Genomic DNA, 24203 nt, shown 5'->3' with positions numbered 1-24203 from the left:
CTACAGCAACTAAGTATCATAGCCTTCTAGAAATTTTTTACCTGCTTGAAAAAAAAGTTGAGAGATTGAGAAGTAGGGCATTTTGGAATATAAGCTTTTAAAGCTTGGAGTTCCTGTCATGACTCAGTGGTAATGAACCTGACTAGTATCCATGAGGATGTGGGTTTGAGCCCTGGCCTCCTTCAGTGGGTAAAGGATCTGGCATTGCCATGAGCTGTGGTATGGGTCACAATTGCAGCTCAGATCTGGTGTTGCTGTGGCTGTGGCATAGGCATACAGCTACAGCCCCGACTGGACCTCTAGCCCAGGGAACTTTCATGTGTGGTAGGTGTGACCCTAAAAAGACAAAAAAAAAGTTAATGTACTTTTGAAATTGCATTTGCCACTGCACTGGTGGAAACTGAATGCTGCACAAAATGAATATTATATAATTGTGATTATTATTACTTTATCCTTGTCAAGAGTTTAGCTAAGCCACTTGTAAAAAACTGATACCTGCAATAAAGATTCAAGACACCAGCAGGGGGTGCTCTCACTCCCTGCAACAATAGCAGAGCCCAACAGGAGGAAGAGTCTATTCTTCCTTCATGGTAAGGACTCAGCCAATGAGAAGCCATAGACTCTTTGTTTGCCATGGCTCTCCCAACTTCCTTTTTCCCTCTACAAAATAGTAAATAGTTCTCCTTCCCTTGCTATGTGGGAGATTGCCCGTGGCTCTCCATGGCTGTAGATCAACTGTAATTCTCTGCTAGTCCTAAATAATACCATCTTTGTTGGAGAAATAACTTGCAGCCTATTTGTCTTAGGTCAACAGATTCCGTGGTATTGCCACCTTGGCAGCCATTCCGTGTGGCAAACTGGCCAACAGAGGCCTTAGCTGACATTAGCCCCTCATGCAAGCACATGCCCTAGACAAGAGCCCACAGAGTCACAAGTGAATAAAAGTTCCTAATGTGACTCCCCCAACAATCCCTCTGGCTTCCTAGGGTCTTCCCTTTTTATGCCCCTTAGCGAAGACCCCAAAGGAGCTCACCAAAACCCCACTCTTTTGGTTTGAATTGACCGATCCAGCTTTGGCACAGGAACCCCAAAGCACTCCACCCATGACCTTAATAAAGCATGTGACACAGACCCTGTCTCTCTCCTTCTCTGTCTGTATGCACCCCTCCATAGTCCTCACATGGCCCCCTCCAGATATGCTGTGTCTTTCCTCCATAACCTGTGAATAATCAACTTGTCTATTTCAGTTGCTCTCCTGGTCTGTTGTTGAACTGTAACTCACCATCTGTCTGGCACCCTGTGCTCCACTTAACAATGCTAATTTAACAAAGTTATAACCACTGATATCATGAACAAGAATGTGGGGTTGTTCTTTAGCTATAAATAGCTGACTAGCCAGTGCTCCTGGGTGAGTAATTCTGTCTGGGAGAGGCCCACCTCTTGCTGCATTTGTGCTGCAGCATACCACCTACAAAGACTGCTTCTGAGGCTTCCCATCCCATGGTGTCAACTCTGAAAGGAACAACCAGAGTTTCCCCAAACCTCAGAGCAATGCTCATCAGAACAGATTTGAGGTGCTGCAGACATGTCCTCTGTTAATCAATGCCCCACAGAGGGTGAATTCCCCCAGTGCATGCTAGACTTTGGGTATATTTCTTGGATCTAAGCATGACTAGCTGCTGACAGGTAGAAAAACTGGACAAGATTGTCACAAGGTCTCACTTCATTAGTTAAATGCTGGGACATGCAGGTGAACCCCTGCCCAAATAGGTGCTATCAGATAAAGGTCCAGGAGTGCCCTTAGAAAGATGAGGAGACTCCCTATCTCTGATCACTGTATTTTCAGATGCCAATGGGACTTCCAGGTCTAACTAGTACTACTGGGGCACCTAACTCAGGGAAGCATGGAGCTTCAGGGAGGAAGGTGCAGCCAAAGTCTCTTATCCTTCTGTTGCTGCAGATATTGCTGCTGTTACACTTCCTCCTTCAACCCTGTGGGATACTGTAGGCCACCCCTGGCATAGGGTGGCAAAAGATATAATGGCCTTATATAAAAAGCCTGAGCATCTAGTGCCTACCCAACCTACCCCACCCCCAAAGTTAGCAATCACCTCATTTACTATAAAATGCCCATAGAAGCAGCCTGGGCAGTCAGTGCTCTGGTAAACTAATGTGCCAAAGTCAGTTCCATGCTCCCAGAGTCAAAGGGCAGCCCTAGTGACCCTGCCACTACCACATACAGTAGGGCCAACCCAATCCTTTTGAGGTTGATTGGGACACCCTGGTTAGGGAAGCATGTACCTATGGTTCTGGCTTCTGAGAACACCCACCTTTCCAATAATAATCCATAAGGTCAAATAAGTGGGGTATTTAAAATTGAAGTTTTATGCATCTTTTTTTTAAAAAGATTTTCATTTTTTTCATTATAGTTGATTCATAACTATAACGTTCTGTTAATTTCTACTGTATGGCAAAGTGACCCAGTCATACATATATATATTATTTTCTTTGCCTAAATTTTGTACTTTTAATTTTTTATTTTTTAAAATTTTTGGCCATGCCCATGGCATGTGGAAGTCTCTGGGCTAGGAATAGAACTCATGCCACAGCAGTGACCCAAGCTGCTGCAATGACAGCGCCAGGTCCCTAACCCACTGTACCACAAGGGAATTCCCATGCATCTTGAGATTCAAAATATTTTAAAAGATTTTGTACATCAGGAGGAATAAAAAGAGACTGACTGGATGCTGAGAGTGTTTAATACTTCTGTTATCACCACAGAAATGAGGTAACTAGCTGGTATTCCCAAAGACCTGAAAAGCCATAACATTTTAAAAGAACCCTAGGATCTAGCAGCCAAAACCTGCAGACAAAAGCTTGGCTCCTACCCAACCTGAGATAAAGAATTAAAGACCTCATGCTTTAAAGCCAGGTCACTCTGCCTTTGGTCAGTATCCTGCTTACTCCTGTAAAAGGAAACCGTGCAAGCTACTCAGCTGCAAATACCCTCCATGGATGTGACTGCTGATGCTTATGTGTGTAATATGGGTAATGGGATTGCTAGTAGGTTCTGCAGGTCTAATCCTGTCCCAGCAGGAAAGAAATCAGCCAGGTGCATTACTGTACCACAGGATGGCTGACAGCCAGGGGCAGGTCCTGTTAGAAGGACTGCCCAGTGTGTCAACAGGCATAAATTCTGACCCAGAGCTCACCTCCCTTTATGTTAAATGGTGCCAATGGAAGCAATGCTCGAACCAGCCACTCCAACCAGTCACACCCTCCTTATGCTGTGTCTGAACTTATATCCCAGGCAGAAGGACCCTCCCATTGTGGCCTGGCTGGCTCAAATGATATCACTATAATCTAATGGGGTGATCTTTGAGTGTAAAGCTGCCATCCACAAAATCTGCCTGCAATTATCCTGTCAATGAGCCAGGTCTGCATGCACTGTGGCTGGAGAAAGGGCATCCTTGGCAAGGTGCATCCTACTGATCTGATGAAGATCACTGAGATTTGCCAATGAGCGTGGATCCCATACATGTAATTGCATCCTGAGCCAGGCACTATCACATACATTCAGACTCACAACCAGCCGGCCTCTCCTATCCTGCCCTGTGCTGATCTTTCTCACCACCAAACACAGCAACTACTTAGGTGACATTGCTCCTTGATGTTGGAGCTCAGGGTAGCTGCCCCAAAATGTGTGCCTCAATGGCATACTGATTATTTTGAATTAAAGTAACTTAAGAAACAGCCTATGTGGCTCTGGTGTAGGCCAGTGGCTACAGCTCTGATTGGACCCTTAGCCTGGGAACCTCCATATGCCGTGGAGCGGCCCAAGAAATGGCAAAAAGACAAAAAGAAAAAAAAGAAACAGTCTATGCAAGAGGGACACTCTATCCCTCCCCTCTGTCTCCCTGAAAGGAAGAAATGGGTCTCTCGTGTGAAAGGTGCACTCCCTGCATCTAGAGGTAAAAGGACACCCTTACACTGAGAAATGAAGAATTCATGCAAAGAAGCCTATATAATGAATCCATGTTCAAGCACCCAAAGCCTAAATTTCTTTGTCCTCTCAATTCCAAACAAATGTATTGTTTCTTTGTCTAAAAATATTAAAGCTGCCTGCTCTGGCCACTCCTTAGTTCTCATTTCTGGGAGACCTCCACATGCATGAATTAAAATTTGTCTCTTTTTCTTCTGTTAATCTGTCTTGTGTCAATTTGATCAGTCCACCCACAAGAACTCAAGTGTGATAGAGGAGGACATTTCCAAAAGGGTAGAGGGACCTGTTTTCTACCCTGAACCTGTGGCAGCTAAGAGACCCTGGGATATTTGACGTGACAAAAGCAGAAAGTAAGATTTCTACCGCATCAGCCTCCCAATCTCTGCCCCCAGGGTTTTTGGAAAAGGAAGTGGCAAATGTCCTCTCTTTCTCCCTCTCTCCCTCCCTCCCTCCCTCCCTCCCTCTCTCTCCCTCTCTCTCCCTCTCTCTCCCTCTCTCTCCCTCTCTCTCTCTCTCTCTCTCTCACTCACACACACACACACACACACAATCAGGATTAGTAGGAGAAAATGTTTGTAGAACTAAGTTCCTTGGCCTTAGCAACATTAGGGTGTTCTCCCAGAGATGGTTGGTTTGTTTTTTTTTTTAATATGTGTGTGTGTGTCTGTCTATCATGTTGTTTGTCATAAGGAGGAAGAGCCATAGGGAAGAATGCAGGCCTAGACCCTGTGAGTTGGCCTCACTGGCTTGTGAATTAAGATTTATTACCAGGACAGTGTCTGTTTAGTCAAACTTAGCTGTGGGGTCTCTGTGTAAAATGGAGTGAGGATTTTCCTTCTGTCTTGTTGTGTCCTGAGAGCTTGGCTCTGTGTGCAGTGAGAATATTTTCCCTGGTCTCTGCCATATGGAAGATGCTTTTACTGAGATGTGTCTGGTGGCCAGTTAAAGAGATTGGGATTCTGAGACACAAAGTCACAAGCAGCACTCTCTTGGTCTGGCTGTGCCAAGTCCCAGGGGACTTTGTCCTAAGGGGCCCCAGTCTAAGGGGGGGCATTTCTCATGTCAACCTTTGTTGTCTGTTAGTCCTAGAAAATCCCATTCCATTAGCACCTACCTGGTGCTACAAATTAGCAGGTTTGTGGCTGGAGATGCCCCATATTTTTGTGGAACAACAGAGACACTGTTTTAACTACACTATTCTTACTCCCTATTAAGGAAGGGTTTTACATTCTTAAACTAAATCTGGGGAGTAAAATTTCTTTATATGGTGAGGGCTGTATACTCTCTTGTGGGATGCCTCTTATATCTTTAGTTAAGCCATAAAAATACTTAATGGTCTGAGTCTAAATTAATTTAAGATCCTACTTGTCAATAAATAGACAATAGATCTTTTAAGTTAGCTATATTTAAAATGCAAACAAAATAACAGCTCCTGTAATAAGCAGCAGTTGTATTGGTACCAATGGGAGGAACAAATTGAAAGGAAGACAATTATTAGGACCAGACTTAAGGAACCCTTTATGAAGATAAAAGAATGGAAATTAAAGCAAAATCCTCCATGAATTCCACCCCCCCCCCTTTTTTTATCTTTTTGGCTGAACCCATGGCACATGGAAGTTCCTGGGCCAGGGATCAAACTGGCACCACAGCAGTGACCTGAGCCACAGCAGTGACAATGCTGATACTTAACCCACTGCACCATCTGGGAGCTCCCTAAATTCCCCTTCTTAAAAATCATTCTGTCTTCTCAGCAGTTCTCCAACTCCTACAAATAATTAGGAAATAAATCATCTGGTATACAATATTCAAGAGCTAACAGAAACAACTACCTTTGTCTTGCAAATTCCTACAAAGCCAGAAGTACAACTCTAGAAAAAATCCAAGGCCCATCTACCTTTACTAGCCCTAATATCTCACTTTTTCCTCTCAAAATGCTTGTACATATTATAAAAGATCAGGATATTGGAGCAAAGATGTCCTATACTTCAAAAAATTTTAATAATAGCTATCCCTAAGACTTATGACAATAGACACATATACTCCAAAACTCCTAGGAAAAAAAAACTTAAATTTTCTTTATCTGCCCCTTAAGTTCTAAGTCTTATTACGTCTCAGAGAGGACCAGGATGGCAAAGTAAGAGGACATGGACTAACCTCCTTCATAAATAAATAAAAATAAATCTACCTATGGAACAATGCTCACAGAAAACCAACTGGAAACTGGCAGAAGATCTCTTATATAAACATAGGTGCAAGAAAGATCCCAAAATAGGGCAAAGAAAAAAGCATCAGGATGGGACTGGTGCCCCTGAGAGGGGTCTGTGAAAAGAAGGCAGGCCGTCACCCTGAGGAGCCCCCTTGGCTGCTGGGTGGTCTGCTCAGATATACTGGGGCTGGAGGGGCCTGGACCTTTCCTTGGAGGATTTCACATGTACAGGCTTATTAGGAATCAAAGCAGAAAGAGATCTATGCTGATGGCTGCCACTTTGTCAAACTTTCCAGCCCTGAAGCACACACCAGGAGAGGCTGTTAGCATGAGCAGGAGCTAAACACTAAATCTCAAGCAGACAGGTACTAAACCATGAGGAGATTCCATCTAGCTGCCTAGGGACAAGCTGGAGGGCCTGGGGTATGTCCAGACCAAAAGTTGGAGCCCACTGTCACTGTGTGAAGGGCAGAGTTGGGTCTGGAATGGATGTTCTATGTTGGTATGCACACCAGGTGGCACCACAGAAATGCCCACCTTAAGCAGACAGCCCCTGGGAAAGATTAAGAAGTAGTTACTTTTCCAGTGGGAGCTCTTCCATTCTACTCACACCGCACCACAGTTTGGAGCTGGATCTGGGGTAAGTCCTGTCACAGAGGAAGTTTGGGTCTCAGGTGGCGGTAGCACAACCACCTCATTTCCTGCAGCTACAACACTGTAGCCCTAAGCACCAGCCTAGCACTGGGTCTGGGATGAACACAACAGAGAAAGGGATGTGACCCTGGCAGAAACATAGATACCTGCAGAGGCACTGCTTAAGTTCACTGTGACCACTTGGACCTAATTTGCTTCAGCCATTGCCCCCCTGGTGACAAAGCACACACTCAAGGGCAACAAAGCCATACTGAACCCCAAAATTCAGGCCTTCTACTTCAAAAACTGGAGAGCAGACCTCACCCCCAATAGGGCTGTGATAGCCACAAAACAAAGAAGAGGCCCAACTCAACATCTAATGCAGGCTCTGATCGCCAAAACACCAATCATATCCTCTATCCAAGGGGTAATAGAACACGCTGAGAAAAAAATGTGCACAGCATGCATACAAAACACAGATCTCACACCAAAAATATCATATGCACGTTGTCTGTACAAGGATACTTCTGCATAAAAAAAAAGCTTTTCAAGGCCATAGTAGATAACTGTTTCTCCTAAATTCACAGAGACAAAAAAGTAAAATGAAAAAGTAGAGGAAGGACTCCAATTAGAACAACAAGAAAAATCCCATGGAAGAACAAATAATGAAACAGACCTCACCAGTCTACTATACCCCAAATTCAAAAAGAAATTAGGAGTTCCCGTCGTGGCGCAGTGGTTAACGAATCCGACTAGGAACCATGAGGTTGAGGGTTCGGTCCCTGCCCTTGCTCAGTGGGTTAATGATCCGGCGTTGCCGTGAGCTGTGGTGTAGGTTGCAGATGTGGCTCGGATCCCGTGTTGCTGTGGCTCTGGCGTAGGCTGGTGGCTACAGCTCCGATTCGACCCCTAGCCTGGGAACCTCCATATGCCGCAGGAGCAGCCCAAGAAATAGCAACAACAACAACAACAACAACAACAACAACAACAAAAAGACAAAAGACAAAAAAAAAAAAGAAATTAATAAAAATGACTGAAGAAAGATTATCAATAGAAATGCAGATCATTGTGACTAGGAACTAGAAATGATAAAGAGGAGCCAATAAAAGTAGACAACTGAATCATCAAGATACAAAGCAATGAACAGCAGACTAAAACTTGCATAAGAATGAATAAGTGATCTGGAAAACACAATAATGGAAATCATGCACTCAGAACAGAAGACAGAAAGATAAATTAAAAAAATGAAAGCAATATATGAGATCTATGGGAAAATATAAAGTATCCAGATCTGTGCATAATAGGGATTCCAAGAGGAGAAGAAAGAGAAAAGGGGATCAAAAATATACTTGAAGAAATTATGGTGGAGTTCCCATCATGGTGCAGTGGAAATGAATCCAACTAGGAACCATGAGGTTGTGGGTTCAATCCCTGACCTCACTGAGTGGGTTAAGGATCCGGGATTGCTGTGAGCTGTGGTGTAGGTCATAGATGTGGTTTGGATCTGACATTGCTGTGGCTGTGGTGTAGTATGGTGACTACAGCTCCGATTAGACCTCTAGCCCGGGAACCTCCATATGCCATGGGTGCATCCCTAAAAAGCTAAAAAAAAAAAAAAAAAAAAAAAAATTATGGCAGAAAAACTTCCCAAACCCAAAGAATGAAACAGATACCCACATGGAGGAAGCACAGAGGGTTCCATAAAAGATGAACACAAACAGACTGATGTCAAGAAATATTATAATAAAAATGTCAAAAGTTAAAGATAAACAGAGGATTCTAAAGGAAGTAAAAGGAAAAACAAATAGTTAATTATGAGGGAAGCCCCATAAGGCTATCAGCTGACTTCTCTACATAAATGTTGTAGGTTAGAAGGTAGTTTCAAAATATATTCAACCTGAAAGGGGAAAACTTGTAACCTAGGATATGCTATCCAGCAATGTTGTCATTTAGAATAGAAGGAGAGATAAAGAATGTTTCAGGCAAGAAAAAAAAAAAAACTAAAAGAATACAGTAATACTAAACCTATCCTCAAAGAAATATTGAAAAGTCTTCTCCAAATAGAAATGAAACAAGAATCTATAGGAAAGATAAAATCACACTTGGAACATAAATAAATTAAATATGCTAGTACTCATTTTTTAAAAAAAAGAAATCAAAAAAAATTTTGTGAAAGTTATGATAACTATAATGAAAAGCAAAAAGATAAACATGAAGAAGTAGCACTGCTCAGCTCCAGCTAATTACTGTCATTGGAGAATATGGGACAATGACTCCACAACTAACTACTAATCTTTCCAAGTACAAATCTCTCAGTTTTTCAAATTGGCAAATAATTAAAATTTGGCCTAAAAACATGAAGATGTAAAAGAGAACATCAAAATTATAAAATGTGAGGGAGGGTAGTAAGAATATGTAGTTTTTTTCCTAAGAATGTGTTTGAGTCTATATGGCTACTAGTCTAAGGCGAGCAGATATAGGAAGAGGTTAACATACTTGAAAAGCAGTGTAATCACAAATCAATCACAAAACATACAATAGCCTTACAAATATCAAAAAGAAGAGGGAAAAAGGATAATACAAGGATAATACAAAAAAAAAAACCTATCAAATCACAGTTGGAAAAACAAAAAGAACAAATAAGAAATAAAATATCAATTGGGAAACAAGGTTTAAATTGGTAATAAGACCCTATCTATCAATAATTACTTTAAGTCTCAAGGGACTAAATGCACTGATAAAAGACAAATAGGGCAGATATATAAAAAAACCTAACATCCCCCCAAATAAAAACCTACAAAACTCTGTCCACAAGAGACTCATTTCAGAGTGAAAGACACGCACAAATTGAAAGTGAGGAGATGGAAAAAGATATTTCATGCAAATGGAAATTATGAGAAAACAGGGGTATCAATACTCATACTAGACAAAATAACTTTAAAACAAAGTGCACAAAGACAAGAAAAGACATTATATAAGTACAGAAGGATCAATATAAGAAGAGGATATTACACTCTGTGTGTGTGTGTGTGTGTGTACACACACACTCAATAGAAAGCACCAAAATATATAAAACAAATACTAACAGACATAAAGGGAGAGACTGATGGGATTACAGTAGTAGGAGATTTTTAATATCCCACTGATATCAATGGACAGATCTCCCACACAGAAAATCAGTAAGGCAACACAAATCCTAAATAACACAATAGACAGTTGGTTGTAATTAGTTTTTACAGGACACTATATAAAAAAGAAAAAAGAAAAAAATAGTACATTCTTTTCAAGCACACATGGAACACTATCATAAACAACATATTAGCTCACAATACAAGCTTTAACAAATTTAAGAAGATGGAAATTATTTTGAGCATTTTTTTAACCACAACAAAACTAGAAATCAATCACAGAAAGAAAAGGAAAAAAATGAACTCATGGAGACTGAACAACATGTTACTTAAAAAAAAGAGTGCCAATGATGAAATCAAAGAGGAATTCAGAAAATATCTTGAAAAAAATGACAGTGAAAACACAACCTTATAAAATCAGGGATATAGGAGTTCCCATTGTGGCTCAGCAGTTAATGAGTATCACTGGCATTCATGAGGATGCAGGTTTGATCCCTGGCCTTACTCAGTAGATTAATGATCTGGCATTGCCATGAGCTGTTTTGTAGGTCAAAGACACGGCTTGGATCGTGTGTTGCTGTGGCTATGCCATAGGCCAGCAGCTATGGCTCTGATTTGACCCCTATCCCGGGAACCTCCATATGATGCAGGTGCAGTCCTAAAAACAAATAAAATAAAATACAATTGGGGATATAGCAAGAGCTGTTATAAGAGAAAAGCTCATTGTGATATATATAGGCCTTCCTCAAAAAAAAAATTCTCAAATTAACAACCTAAACTACCACCTAAAATAATTAGAAAAGAAAGAACAAATAAAATCCAAAGTCATCAGAAGGAAGGAAATAATAAAGATCAGAGAGGAAATAAATCGAGTGTTAGAAAATATTAAAAAACCAAGAGCTTTTTTTTTTTTTTTTGAAAAGATAAATATAATTGACAAACCTCTAGCCAGGCTCAACAAGAGAAAAGAGACATAAACAAAATCAGAAAGAAAGAGGAAAAATAACAATCAATACCTCAGAAACAGAAAAAGTCATTAAGGGTATATATATGACTAGTTATATGTCAACAAATTGGACAACCTACAACTAGTGAACAAGTTTCTAGAAACATACAGCCTGCCACAGTTAGGTCAAGAAAAACCAGATCATCTGAAAAGACTGATCACTAGAAATGAAATAGAATCTGTAGTAATAATAATAATGATGGTGATGATGATGAAGATCCTTGCAAAAAAAAAAAAAATCCAGGATCCTATGGCTTCACTGGGGATTTCTACAAAACATATAAAGAACTTATGACAATACTTCTCAAATCCCTCCAAAAGACTGAAGAAGAGCGAACATTCCAAAATTCATTCTGTCTAGCTATCATCAGCCTGTTACTCAAAGCAGACAAAGATAAGACCAATAAAGAAAATCAGAGGATAATCTTTGATGAATTTAGATGCAAACATCCTCAACAAAATATCAGCAAGCCAAATCCAACAATACATAAAAAGGATCATACAACATTATCAAGTCATATTAATTCTAGGGGTGTAAGGATGTTTCAACATATGCAAATCAACCAATGGTATATATCACATTAACAAATGAAAAGACAAAAACCACATGATCTTCTCAATAGATACAGGAAAAGTACTCAATAAAATTCAACATTCAATCATGATAAAAAACTCTCATCAAAGTGGGTATAAAGGGAATGTACCTCAACATAATATAAAACATTTATGAGAAATATTTTTGCAACCAACATAATATTCAATGGTGAAAAACAGAAAGCTTTCTCACCAAATTCTGGAATAATATATGAATGCCTACTATTACCACTTCTATTCAACATAGTATTGGAAGTCCTAGACAAAGCAACCACAGAAAAAAGAAATAAGTTTTCCAAAGTGGAAGGAAAGAGCTAAAACTGTGATTATATGCAGATGACATGACATTCTCTATAAAAAACCCTAAGACTCAACACAAAAATGATTAGAACAAATAAATAAATTCAACAAGATAGAAAGATATAAGATTAACATACATAAATCTGTTGTATTTCTTTATAATAACACTGAAATGCTGAAAGAGAACTTTTTTAAATCCCATTTTAAATCACATAAAATATAAAATACCCAATAGATGTGGACTATTGCCTTTGGAATGGATGAGCAATGAGATCCTGCTGTCTAGTCACTTATGCTGGAGCATGATAATGTGAGAAAAAAGAATGTATACATGTATGTCTAACTGGGTCACCATGCTGTACAGCAGAAAATTGACAGAACACTGTAAACCAGCTATAATGGAAAAAAAGAAAAATCATTATGTTAAAAAAATAAAGATTATTAAGAACTCAGGAAAAAAAAATGCCTAGGAATAAACTTAACCAGGAAGGTTTTGAAAGACTTGTGTTATTGGATTGGAAGAATTAATATAGTTAAAATGGTCATACTACCCAAAGCAATCTACATATTTAATACAATCTCTATCAAATTACCCATGAAACTTTTCAAAGAACTAGAATAAATAATGTTAAAATTTATATGGAGTCACAAAAGACCCAGAATTGCCAAAGCAATCGTGAGGAAAAAGAACAAAGCTGCAAGAATAATTATTCCTGATTTCAGACAATATTACAAAGATACTGTAATCAAAATAGCATGGTTTTGGCAAAAAAAAAAAGACATATATATCAAAGGAACTGGACAGAGAGCCCAGAAATAAATCCACACACCAATGGCCAATTAATCTATGAGAATGGAGGCAAGAATATACAATGGAGAAAAGACAATCTCTTCAACAAGTGGTGTTGGGAAAGCTGGACAGCTACATGGAAATCAGTTAAATTGGAACACTCTCTCACACCATGTACAAAAAAAAGTCACAATTCTTTAAAAACTTAAATATTACATGATACCATAAAAATCCCAGAAGAGAATGTAGGCAAATTATTCTCTGAAATATTTTATAGCAATATTTTCTTAGATCAGTCTCCCATGGCAAAGGAAATAAAAGCAAAAGTAAACAAGTGGTGGAGTTCCCGTCATGGCGCAGAGGAAATGAATCCAACTAGGAACCATGAGGTTGTAGGTTCAATCCCTGGCCTCTCTCAGTAGGTTAAGGATCTGGCAATGCTGTGAGCTCTGGTGTAGGTTGCAGATGCGGCTCGGATCTGGTGTTGCTGTGGCTCTGGTGTACGCCGGCAGCTACAGCTCCGATTAGACCCCTAGCCTGGGAACTTCCATATGCCGTGGGTGGGGCCCTAAAAGGACAAAAAAAAAAAAAAAGTAAACAAATGGTATTTAAGCAAACATATAAGCTTTTTCAGAGCAAAGGATATCATTAACAAAATCAAGAAATAACCTATGAAATAAGAGAAAATATTTGCAATGATGCAACTGACCAGGCCTTAGTATCTAAAATATAAAAACAGCACATACAGCTCAATATCAAAAAAACGAATAACCCAACAAAAACCGGTTGGATACCTAAATAGACACTTCCCCAAAGAAGACATACAGGTAGCCAGCAGGCACAAGAAAAGATGTTCAATGTCACTAATTATCAGATAAATGCAAATCCAAACCTTAGTGAAGTATCACCTCACACTCGTCAGAATGACTATCATCAAAAGCCTACAAATAATTGCTGGAGAGGGTGTGGGGAAAAGTGAACCATCCTACACTGTATGCGGGAATGTAAATTTGTGCAGCCACTTTAGGAAAGAGTATGGATTTCTTTAAAAAACAGAGTAAAGCTACAATATGATCCAGCAATCCTAATCATAGGCATATATGCAGAAAAGATGTTTTGCATTTATGCACCCACCCCAATGTTCACAGCAGCACTGTTTACAATGGCCAAGATATGGAAAGAACTCAAGCATCCATCAGTAGGTGACTGGTTTAAGAAGATTTGACATATTTATATCTATCTATCCAAACATAAACATAATGGAATATTACTTAGCTATAAAAAATAATGAAATAATGCCATTTGTACAACATGGATGGACCTAGAGAATATCATACTAAGTGATATGAGAGCGAAACATAAATATTATAAAGATAAAATAATGAAACATTAATTGCTGAACAAGTTTAATTTTATACCTAGGAGTTCCCGTCGTGGCGCAGTGGTTAACGAATCCAACTAGGAACCATGAGGTTGCGGGTTCAGTCCCTGCCCTTGCTCAGTGGGTTAATGATCCGGCGTTGCCTTGAGCTGTGGTGTAGGTTGCAGACGCGGCTCAGATCCCGCATTGCTGTGGCTCTGGCGTAGGCCAGTGGCTACAGCTCCGATTCGACCCCTACCCTGGGCACCTCCATATGCTGTGGGAGCAGCCCAAAGAAATAGCAAAAAGACAAAAAAAAAAATTTATACCTATATTTGCTCTTATTACAGAGAAACAAAATATTTTTGTTTCAATAAATATATCTTGTTTTTTATTAAAAGATTATAATATGAAGTAGTATACATTTCTAAAAATTATAAAATGTGTTTATAGGTTTGCCAAACCACAAAATGTTATGGTTTGCAACTGTACACTTTGTTTTCAATAAAATTTTTAAGATTTCAAAGGATTAAGAATTACAATTAATAAATGTGGTTAGCACTACCATATAGAATAACAGAATATTTTGGAATAATAAAAATTTTAAGGCATGGAGATGATCTTATTAAGGAAAAGGAAAGTGGTTTGTCTTAAAGCTGATTATTTCTAAATGGAAACACACAAGCTCTTTAGCTCTTATCCTGCTACTGCCCCACTCCCCCCATCCCCAGGCATAAGAAACCACTACTCTACTTTTTGTCTCAACAGATTTGCCTGTTCTGGATACCTTATCTAAATGCAACCCTAGGAGTTCCCACTGTGGTTCAGCGGTAACAAAGCCGACTAGATTCCATGAGGTTCTATCCCCGGGTTCTATCCCCGGCCTCGCTCACTGGGTTAAGGATATGTCATTTCCATGAGCTGTGGTGTAGGTCACAGATGCAGCTCAGATCCCACGTTGCTGTGGCTGTGGTGTAGATCAGCTCCAATTCGATTCCTAGCCTGGGAATTTCCATATGCCACAGGTGTGGCCCTAAAAAACAAACAAACAAAAAAACCCAAACAAAGAAGAGGACCACCAAAATGGACACAGAAAGTTGTAAAAGGTTTATGGGGGAAAAAGAATCTTTATTTTATTTTTTTGTCTTTTTAGGGACACGCCTGTGGCATATGGAGCTTCCCAGGCTAGGGGTTGAATCAGAGCTGTAGCTGCTTGCCTACACCACAGCCACAGCAATGTCAGATCCTTCACCCTGAGTGAGTCTAGGGATCAAACCCACGTCCTCATGAATACTAGTCAGATTCATTAACCACTGAGCTACGACAGGAACTCCTAGAGAAGAATCTTTAGAAAGGAATTTTATGTGTGGTCAGGACTGGATAAAATTGGAATGAATTTAAGTAAATAAAATGATTTTAATATCAAAAGTACACTGGTGGAAAATTGGAATTTGAATTTCTGTCTTTTAAAAGGATAAAAGTACTTTTTATCTCCTTTTTGTCTGCTCTTGACTATCAGAGATTATGGGGGAAAAGTCTTTAAGTAATATGCCTAGAAAAAACAAAAATCTTATATCTAGTCAAAAATATCATTTGTGTTCTATGTTGTCTTTATCAGATCTTTGATTAATTAAGTAAACCTTGTTGTCTCAATATTAAAAGAGCCATTTTTCATAGGAATATAAAATGTTTTATATTTGCCCATGATGTCTTTAATTGCTATTCTGGTTAAACAGATAACTAAACATTGTTTACTATGACCCATTTGACTGTTTTAAAACTGGAAATTTTTTAAACAATTTTTTTTCCATTATAGCTAGTTTACAGTGTTCTGTCAATTTTCTACTGTACAGCAAGGTGACCCAGTCACACATACATATATACATTTTTTTCCTCAAATTATCATGCTCCATCATAAGTGACTAGATATAGCTCCCAGTGCTATATAGCAGAATGGAAATTTTTTTTTACAAAGTTTATCAAAAGCAAATTCCAAGTAAAGTGTTTTGACTCAGAACAAACTTTGAGATATTTCAGAGGGCTCCTGAAATATCTCAAAGATTTGTCCTCACTCCTTATAAAAAGAGAGATGTTAGACTAATTGAGCCTACTTATTCTGATAAAATTACATGAGGGAGTTCCTGCTGTGGTTTAGTGGTTAAGAATCCAATTGCAGCACCTCAGGTCGCTGCTGAGGCACAGGTTTGATCCCTAGCATGGCACAGCGGGTTAAATATTCAGTGTTGCCACAGCTGCAGCATATGTCATAGCTGGGGCTCATACTGAATCCCTGGCACATCAACTTCCACATGCCATGGATGCAGCCATAAAAATTAAAAACAAAAAACACATAAGAAGTCCTGTCAAATAAATAACATTAAGACATTTTTGTGGAGGAGCTCCTGTCCCGGCTCAGTGGTTAATGAATCCGACTAGCAACCATGAGGTTGCAGGTTCCATCCCTGGCCTTGCTCAGTGGGTTAAGGATCTGGCATTGCTGTGAGCTGTGGTGTAGGTCTCAGACACTGCTCAGATCCCCAGTTGCTGGTGGCTCTGGTGTAGGCCAGTGGCTACAGCTCTGATTTGACCCCTAGCCTGGGAACCTCCATATGCCATGGGAGTGGCCCTAGAAAAGGGAAAAAGACAAAAAAAAAAAAAAAAAAAAAAAGACTTATTTTTGTGGAGTTCCTATCGTGGCTCAGTGGAAATGAATCTGACTAGCATCCAGGAAGACACAGGTTTGATCCCTGGCTTCGCTCAGAGGGTTAAAGATCCAGTGTTGCCATGAGCTGTGGTGTAGGTTGCAGACGCAGCTTGGATCCTGTGTTGCTGTGGCTGTGGTGTAGGCCAGCAGCTGTAGCTCTGATTCGACCCTTAGCCTGGGAACATCCATATGCAAAGGTGCAACCCTAAAAAGACAAAAAAGAAAAAAAAAAAATTTTGTTGTATCTGTACAGTTATGTGTTTTGTGATGCAAGAGTTTCCTGTTGCAAATCTACTTCTATTGTCCAGGTTAGGACACATAGTTCCACATGACCAACCACCTGTGTGGTCATAGGAAGGAAGTCTCCTTCCTACTTACCTACAGGAATATTCTTGCCTCATGCCTTTAGGCCAGAGTCTAAGCCTCTTCCTGAGTGGTAACAATAGCTTTGCAACCCAATTCATCCTTGTTAACTCTCTTTGGCTCCAGGCATAGAGGACCCTCATGTACATTAATAGTGAATTAAGTAAACATAATCAGTGATCTAACCTTCCCATTAGACTATATGGCCTTGATCACACTGCTCTGGAGTTAACAGCTGAATTATTACGGCAGCCGTGACGTTTTGGGATGGAAAATATGGGTGACACATGGCAGTGGCAATATGCAAAAGCACACTGCAGCAAGAAAGACATCCATTGAGGGGTGCTGCCTTCCCAGACAGTGTCATAACCTGAGTTAGCCAGTTAGTAAGCCAGTTACAGCTAAATGTCATTTCCCTCACTTAACTTAAAGGACCATCACACAATCCTGCTGACTGTGCCAATTGCTATGTGCTGGTCTCAGGCTATCCATAGTGATGCTATCAGTAAGGAATGCCTGGGGCACTCACCTGGGCACATATCACCTTGTACAGATCCCAAAGACATGTCCCCTACTGGAGCCAGTGTCATGGCTGAACTGGCCCTTGTGGTTCTTATTATATTTGTAAGATACATATCCACAAAAACTATCAGGGAACTTTAAAGAAACAAAGTTTATTACTTATAAGTCCTGGAGGGTACATGGCATGCCTGAGGCCACACAGTAAGACTGACAGTAAAGAGAGAGAGAAGACAGGAAGAGAAGGGAAAGGAAAGGAAGGGAAGAGGGAGAAGACCTAGTGTTCTGTCTTTATTGGGGTTGAAAAATGGAGTGCCTTGGTTTTCACATTCATTCCTTATTGTCAAATTTAAAATTTAAGAGTAGGAATTAGGCCTTGGGAAAGGACAAGCAAGATCATCCAAAGGTCAGTTATCTAGGTCTCCCAGGGCTTTCTGAAAGGGGAACTTCATGAGTGGGGTGGCTTGCCTTCTTATCTAGTTGTTTACATGGTAACTGTGACCCACAGCTGGCAATGTGTTTATTCAAGAGGAATGTCTTTGAAATGGATGCCTTGGCAGTCAAAAGATTAACATCAGCAGATGCATCACAAGCAAATATTTTACCATCAAGCACACACACCACAAGTGCCATTTTAACAACCTCTGAGATAGTTTGCTTTCCTCTCCAAATTGATACAATCCACCTTTACCTGGCTACTCGTGGGGCATCTTGACAGCTTTGCCATTGCACACAGTCCTTGCAGTCAAGATTTTCACTGTGCTGAGGCCACGGGTAGGCCACCCCAAAATATGTCTCAATGGAATATTGATTGTTTTGAATTCGGTTACTTAAGAAATAGTTAAAATAAGAAGGATGCTCTGACTCTCCTCTCTCTCTCCCTGAAATCAGTAAATAAATCTCTCATGTGAAAGGTACACTCCCTTCATCTGGGGATAAAAGGACACCTTTGCAGCCAGAGACAAGGAATTTGGACTGGGAAGCCTATATAAACAAACCTTGTTACTTCTTTAATTTACTACCCAGAGCCCAAACTCTGTTTAGATTCCTCACTAATTCGGTCTGTTTTGGTATCCAATCAATTGTTCACAAACTGTTGATTTCTTTGTCTAAAAGTATAAAAGCTGCCTGCCTTGGACACTTCTTGGGTTTCATTTCTGTGAGACCTCCATGCGCATGATTTAAAACCTGTCTCTTTCTCTACTGTTAATTTAGGTTGTGTCAAATTGTTTAGCCCAATGATAAGAACTCAACGGGGGTACAAGGGGAAATTTCCCCCCCTCCCCAACAGTTGGTCAGCCAGGCAGGGGGCTGGCTGGACCCTGCCTCCTCCGCTGAGGCTGCTGTGCTGCTAGATCCTGGGGCAGCTGCTGACAAAAGCCAGCAGAAAGTAAGATTTCTTACCATGTCAGCCTCCCAGATCTCTGCCCTCGAGATCTGCTGGAAGGGAAACTGGTGAGAATCCCTTTTTTCTCTCTTTCTCACTCAATTTAGATTAGCAGGAGAAAATGTTTGTGGAGCCAAATTCCTTGGATTTAGCTAAACTTGGGGATTTATCTCCCAGAGATGGTCTCTGTTTTTTGTAAGTGTGTGTGTGTGTGTGTGTGTGTGTGTGTGTGTGTGTGTGTGTGTGTGTGTGCGCCTATCATGTTGCTTGTCATAAGGGGCAAGAACCAGAAGACAGAACACAGGCAGAGAGGCCCTGCCAGCTTGCTGTTCCAGCTGGCCTCACCAGTTCTCACCAGAGCAGCATCTAGTTAGAATTAACTCAGCTGTCGGTCTTCTATTTAGAAATGGGATGAGGTTTGTCCTTCCATATTTTGTATGTCCTGAGAGCTTGGCTCTGTGTACACTGAGAATACTCTCCCTGGTCTCTGCCATCTGGAAGGTGCATTGACTGAGATGGGTCTGGTGGCCAATCAAATAGACTGGGATTCTGAGACACAAAGCCACAAGCAGCACTCTCTTGGTCTGGCTGTGCCAGGTCCCAGGGGACTTTGTCCTAAGGGGTCCCAGTTCAAAAGGGGCTTAAATCATGTCAACATTTGTTGCTTGTTAGTCCTGGAAAAAAAATCCCAATCCAGTAGCACCTACCCAGTGCCATAAACTGGGATTTATAGCTGGAGGTGACCCACATTTTTGTGGGACAATGGAGACACGAAATAGTTTTCACTACACTATTCTTACTCCCTGTAAAGGAAAGGCTTTTTTACTTATTAGTTGGGTATGAACTTTCTGAATCTTTTTTTTTTTTTTTTTTTTTTTTGTCTTTTTGCCATTTCTTGGGCCGCTCCTGCCGCATATGGTGGTTCCCAGGCTAGGGGTCCAATCGAAGCTGTAGCCACTGGCCTATGCCACAGCCACAGCAACGCAGGGATCCGAGCCATGTCTGCAGCCTACACCACAGCTCATGGCAACGCTGGATCCCTAACCCACTGAGCAAGGTTAGGGATTGAAACTGCAACCTCATGGATCCTAGTTGGATTCGTTAACCACTGAGCCACCTTGGGAACTCCTGAACTTTCTGAATCTTATTAGAGCTATATGCTATCTTGTGAGATGTCTCTTACATCTTTAGTTAAGCCATAATAAAATTCTGATTGTTTTGAGTTCTATTCATCAATAGCAAGATGATGGATTCTTTAAAAAAAAAAACAAACTTTCATCAAAATCAGCTATCAAATAAGTACTTAAAGGAGAATCATACCAAAAGGTAAAAAGTACAAAACTGAGTCTTAATTAATTCCTTATTAGGATGAAAGGACAGAAATCAGACTTTAAAATCCCACATAAATTCCCTTATTAAATGTCACCCTATTTCCTCAGTAATTCCTAAGCCTCTCCTACAAATAACCAGGGAATAAATGAGCTGGAGTGTAATATTCAAGGGCTAAAAGAAACAATTCTTTTTTTTTTTTTTTGCAAACTTCTGCAAAACCAGACGTACAACTGTAGAAAGAAGGCCCATCTATTTTTGCCAGTCCTAAGACCTTACCTAGTCCTCTAAAGATGCTTGTAGACATTTTAAAAGATCAGGATATTGGAGCAAAGGTGTCCTGTACTTCATCAATATTTTAGTAATAATTACCCTAAGACTTATGATAGACAAATATATTCTGAAATTCCTAGAAAAAAAAACTTACACTTTCTTTCTCTGTCCCCTAAAGTTATAGATCTTAACATTAAAGTGTAAACACAACCCATATCACCTAAGACTGAACCTGACTTATCTCACTCAGTAGACTTGAAACTAAAGAAAGACAGAGGTGGTGGGAGGAGAATGGGAGGGGGGGGGGGAGAGAGACCTTTTCAAACACAAACTGCTAAAAAATTTCTCTTGTCTAAACTAATAAATAACAACACTCTTCAAGTTGCTTGTCAAGGGGAAACACAGATTTTAAAAGTCTTCTCCACAAATAATAAAAATAACTTTAGCCATCTGACTAAATAATCTGTTATTTATAAACTTGTGGGTTTTATATTGTATCTGAATCATGATTAAAGTTTTAAAATGAGATCTCTTGTTGTGCTTGTTTACATTTCTATATGTATATGTTATATCCAGATGGTACTGCCAAAATTAATTTGTAAAAGAGCTCTATTTAATTGGCTTTATACCAACAAACACTATATAAAAATTCTCAAAAGTATAATAAAAACTAATCCAAATGTTTTTCAAGTTCACATGATCTAAGATAATCTTTAATAAACAAAAGTTAATTTTAAGCTTGTTGTTTCAATTAATACAGGTATATCTTCAGAGTTAGCATTAAATACATTGAGGATAAACAACTTTTGTTCAATTTGGGTTTGCTAGTGAAAGGAACTAATGTTTGGCTCTGTTGCAAATTCTGTCAGCAAAAAAAACCCCTAAAAATAATAAAACATAAGATAATGATTAACTATTTTAATGTCTCATGAAATGTTTATGAATAATCTAGGAATGATTATTAATAACAAATTAATTAGATGTAACTGATAAGAATTTTAGGTTAATTTTTTTTTTTTGGTCCTTTGTCTTTGTTGTTGTTGTTATTGTTGCTATTTCTTGGGCCGTTCCCGCGGCATATGGAGGTTCCCAGGCTAGGGGTTGAATCGGAGCTGTAGCCACCGGCCTACGCCAGAGCCACAGCAATGCGGGATCCGAGCCGCGTCTGCAACCTACACCACAGCTCACAGCAACGCCGGATCGTTAACCCACTGAGCAAGGCCAGGGATCGAACCCGCAACCTCATGGTTCCTAGTCGGATTCGTTAACCACTGCGCCACGACGGGAACTCCGGTTAATTTTTAACAATAATAATTTTGCTATGTCTACTTGACTAGTTTCCTATACCTCTTTGGTTTGTTAAATTGAATGATGAAGATTCACTGAATGCCTAGATCATTTCCAACTAGGAAAAAAATTCTCAAAATATTATTGCTAAACAAGTCTAAGGTTATACCTACTTTTGACCTCTTATCACAGAGAGATCAAGTAGATTTGGCTTGGAGTTCCCCTGGTGGCACAGCCGAAACGAATCTGACTAGGAACCATGAGGTTGCAGGTTCGATTCCTGGCCTCACTCAGTGGGTTAAGGATCTGGCATTGCTGTGAGCTGTGATGTGGGTCGGCAGACACGGCTTGGATCTGGCGTTGTTGTGGCTCTGCTGTAGGCCGGCAGCTGTAGCTCTAATTAGACTTTAGGCTGGGAACCTCCACGTGCCATAGTTGCAGCCCTAAAAAGACAAAAGACAAAAAAAAAAAAAAGTAGGTTTGGCTCTATTAGTAAATATAACTTGTGTTTTAGTGAAAGATTTTACTATATAGTAGCATATCTTCCTAGAGGAAATTATAAAATGTATTTATAAGTTTGCCAACCAACAAAATATTAATACAGTTCAACATTGTTCAGATCTTTATTTTCACTAAAAAAATTTAAAAGGTTAAGAAGTCTAATTAATGTATGTGTTTAAAACTATCAGACATAAGAGTAGATATAGAATCTGTTTGTGGTAAGAAAAGTTTTAAAGTATGAAGACATTTTTTGTGAGGGGAAAAAGGGATTTTGTTCTAAATAAGGTTAATTCTAAATGGGAAAGGAAACAAGGGACAAACTAAACTGGACAATGATAACTATCAAAGTTTTATGAATAAAGGAATTTCAGGAAAGGGATTTTATGTGTGTGGTCAGAACTGGATAAGATTGAAATAAATTACACAACCTACCAAGAATGAACCAGGAAGAAATTGAAAATATGAACTGACCAATCACAAGTACTGAAATTGAAAATGTGATTTAAAAAAGAAAAAAAAAACCTTCCAAAAAACAAAATTCCAGGACCTGATGGCTACAGAGGAAAATTCTATCAAATATCCAGAGAATTAACACCTATTCTTCCAAAACTCTTCTAAAAACTAGCAGAGGAAGGAATACTCCCAAGCTCATTCTATGAGGCCACCATCACCTGATACCAAAACCAGAAAAGGATACCAAAAAAAAAAAAAAGAAAATTACAGGCCAATATTACTGATGAACATAAATGCAAATATCATCAAAAAATATTAGCAAACTAAGGAAGTTCCCATCATGGCTCAGCGGAAATGAATCTGACTAGTAACTATGAGGATGCAGGTTTGATCCCTGACCTCTGCTCGGTGGGTTACGGATCCAGCATTGTCATGAGCTGTGGTGTAGGTCCACAGACATGGCTCGGATGCTGCATTGCTGTGGCTGTGTTGTAGGCCAGCAGCTGTAGCTCCAATTTGACTGCTAGCCTGGGACCGTCCATATGCTGTGGGTACAGCCCTAATAAAGCAAAAAGGAAAAAAAAGAAATAAAAAAAATTAGCAAACTGAATACAAATATATGTTAAAAGGACCATAAACCATGATCAAGTGGGATTTATCCCACATATGTAATTCGCATATGTGGCTCAGATCTGGTTTTTGCTAAGGCTGTGGTGTAGGCCTGCAGCTGCAGTTCAGATTTGACCCCTAGCCTGGGAACTTTCATATGCCATAGATGTGGCCATTAAAAATTTTTAATTTATTATTAAAATTAACACCATTAAAAATTTTCATTTGTTATTAAAATTAACTTTTTTTACTTTATTTTTTAATTAAAGTAGTTGATTTCTGTTATACAGCAAAGTGATCCAATCACATCCAGTTCCTTGTGCTATACAGTAGGAGCCCATTGTTCACTTGCTACATTCCAAATGAAACAGTTTATATCCACCAACCCCAAACTCCCTCTCCCTCTTGGCAACCACAATTCTATTCTCCATGTCCACGAGTTTGTTTCTTTTCTGTAGATAGCATCATCTGTGCCATATTTTAGATTTGATATATCAGTGATATCATATGGTATTTGTCTTTCTCTTTCTGACTTAACTTCACTTAGTATGAGAATATCTAGTTCCATCCATTATTTTGTTCTTCTTCATGGCTGAGTAGTCTTTCATTGTATATATGTACCACAACTTCTTAATCCACTCATCTGTTGATTCATTTGTGCCATATTTTAGATTCCATATGCAAGTGTTATATATGGTATTTGTCTTTCTCTTTCTGACTTGCTTCCCCTAGTATGATAATCTGTAGTTGTGTCCGTG

Source organism: Sus scrofa, chromosome 1 (genome assembly GCF_054392235.1).
Source record: "Sus scrofa isolate SSC_HxYL_T2T_F1_AM1 chromosome 1, Sscrofa_HxYL_maternal_Yorkshire_Landrace_v2.0, whole genome shotgun sequence".
Taxonomy (NCBI): Eukaryota; Metazoa; Chordata; class Mammalia; order Artiodactyla; family Suidae; genus Sus; species Sus scrofa.
Note: the sequence above shows the minus strand (reverse complement) of the source record.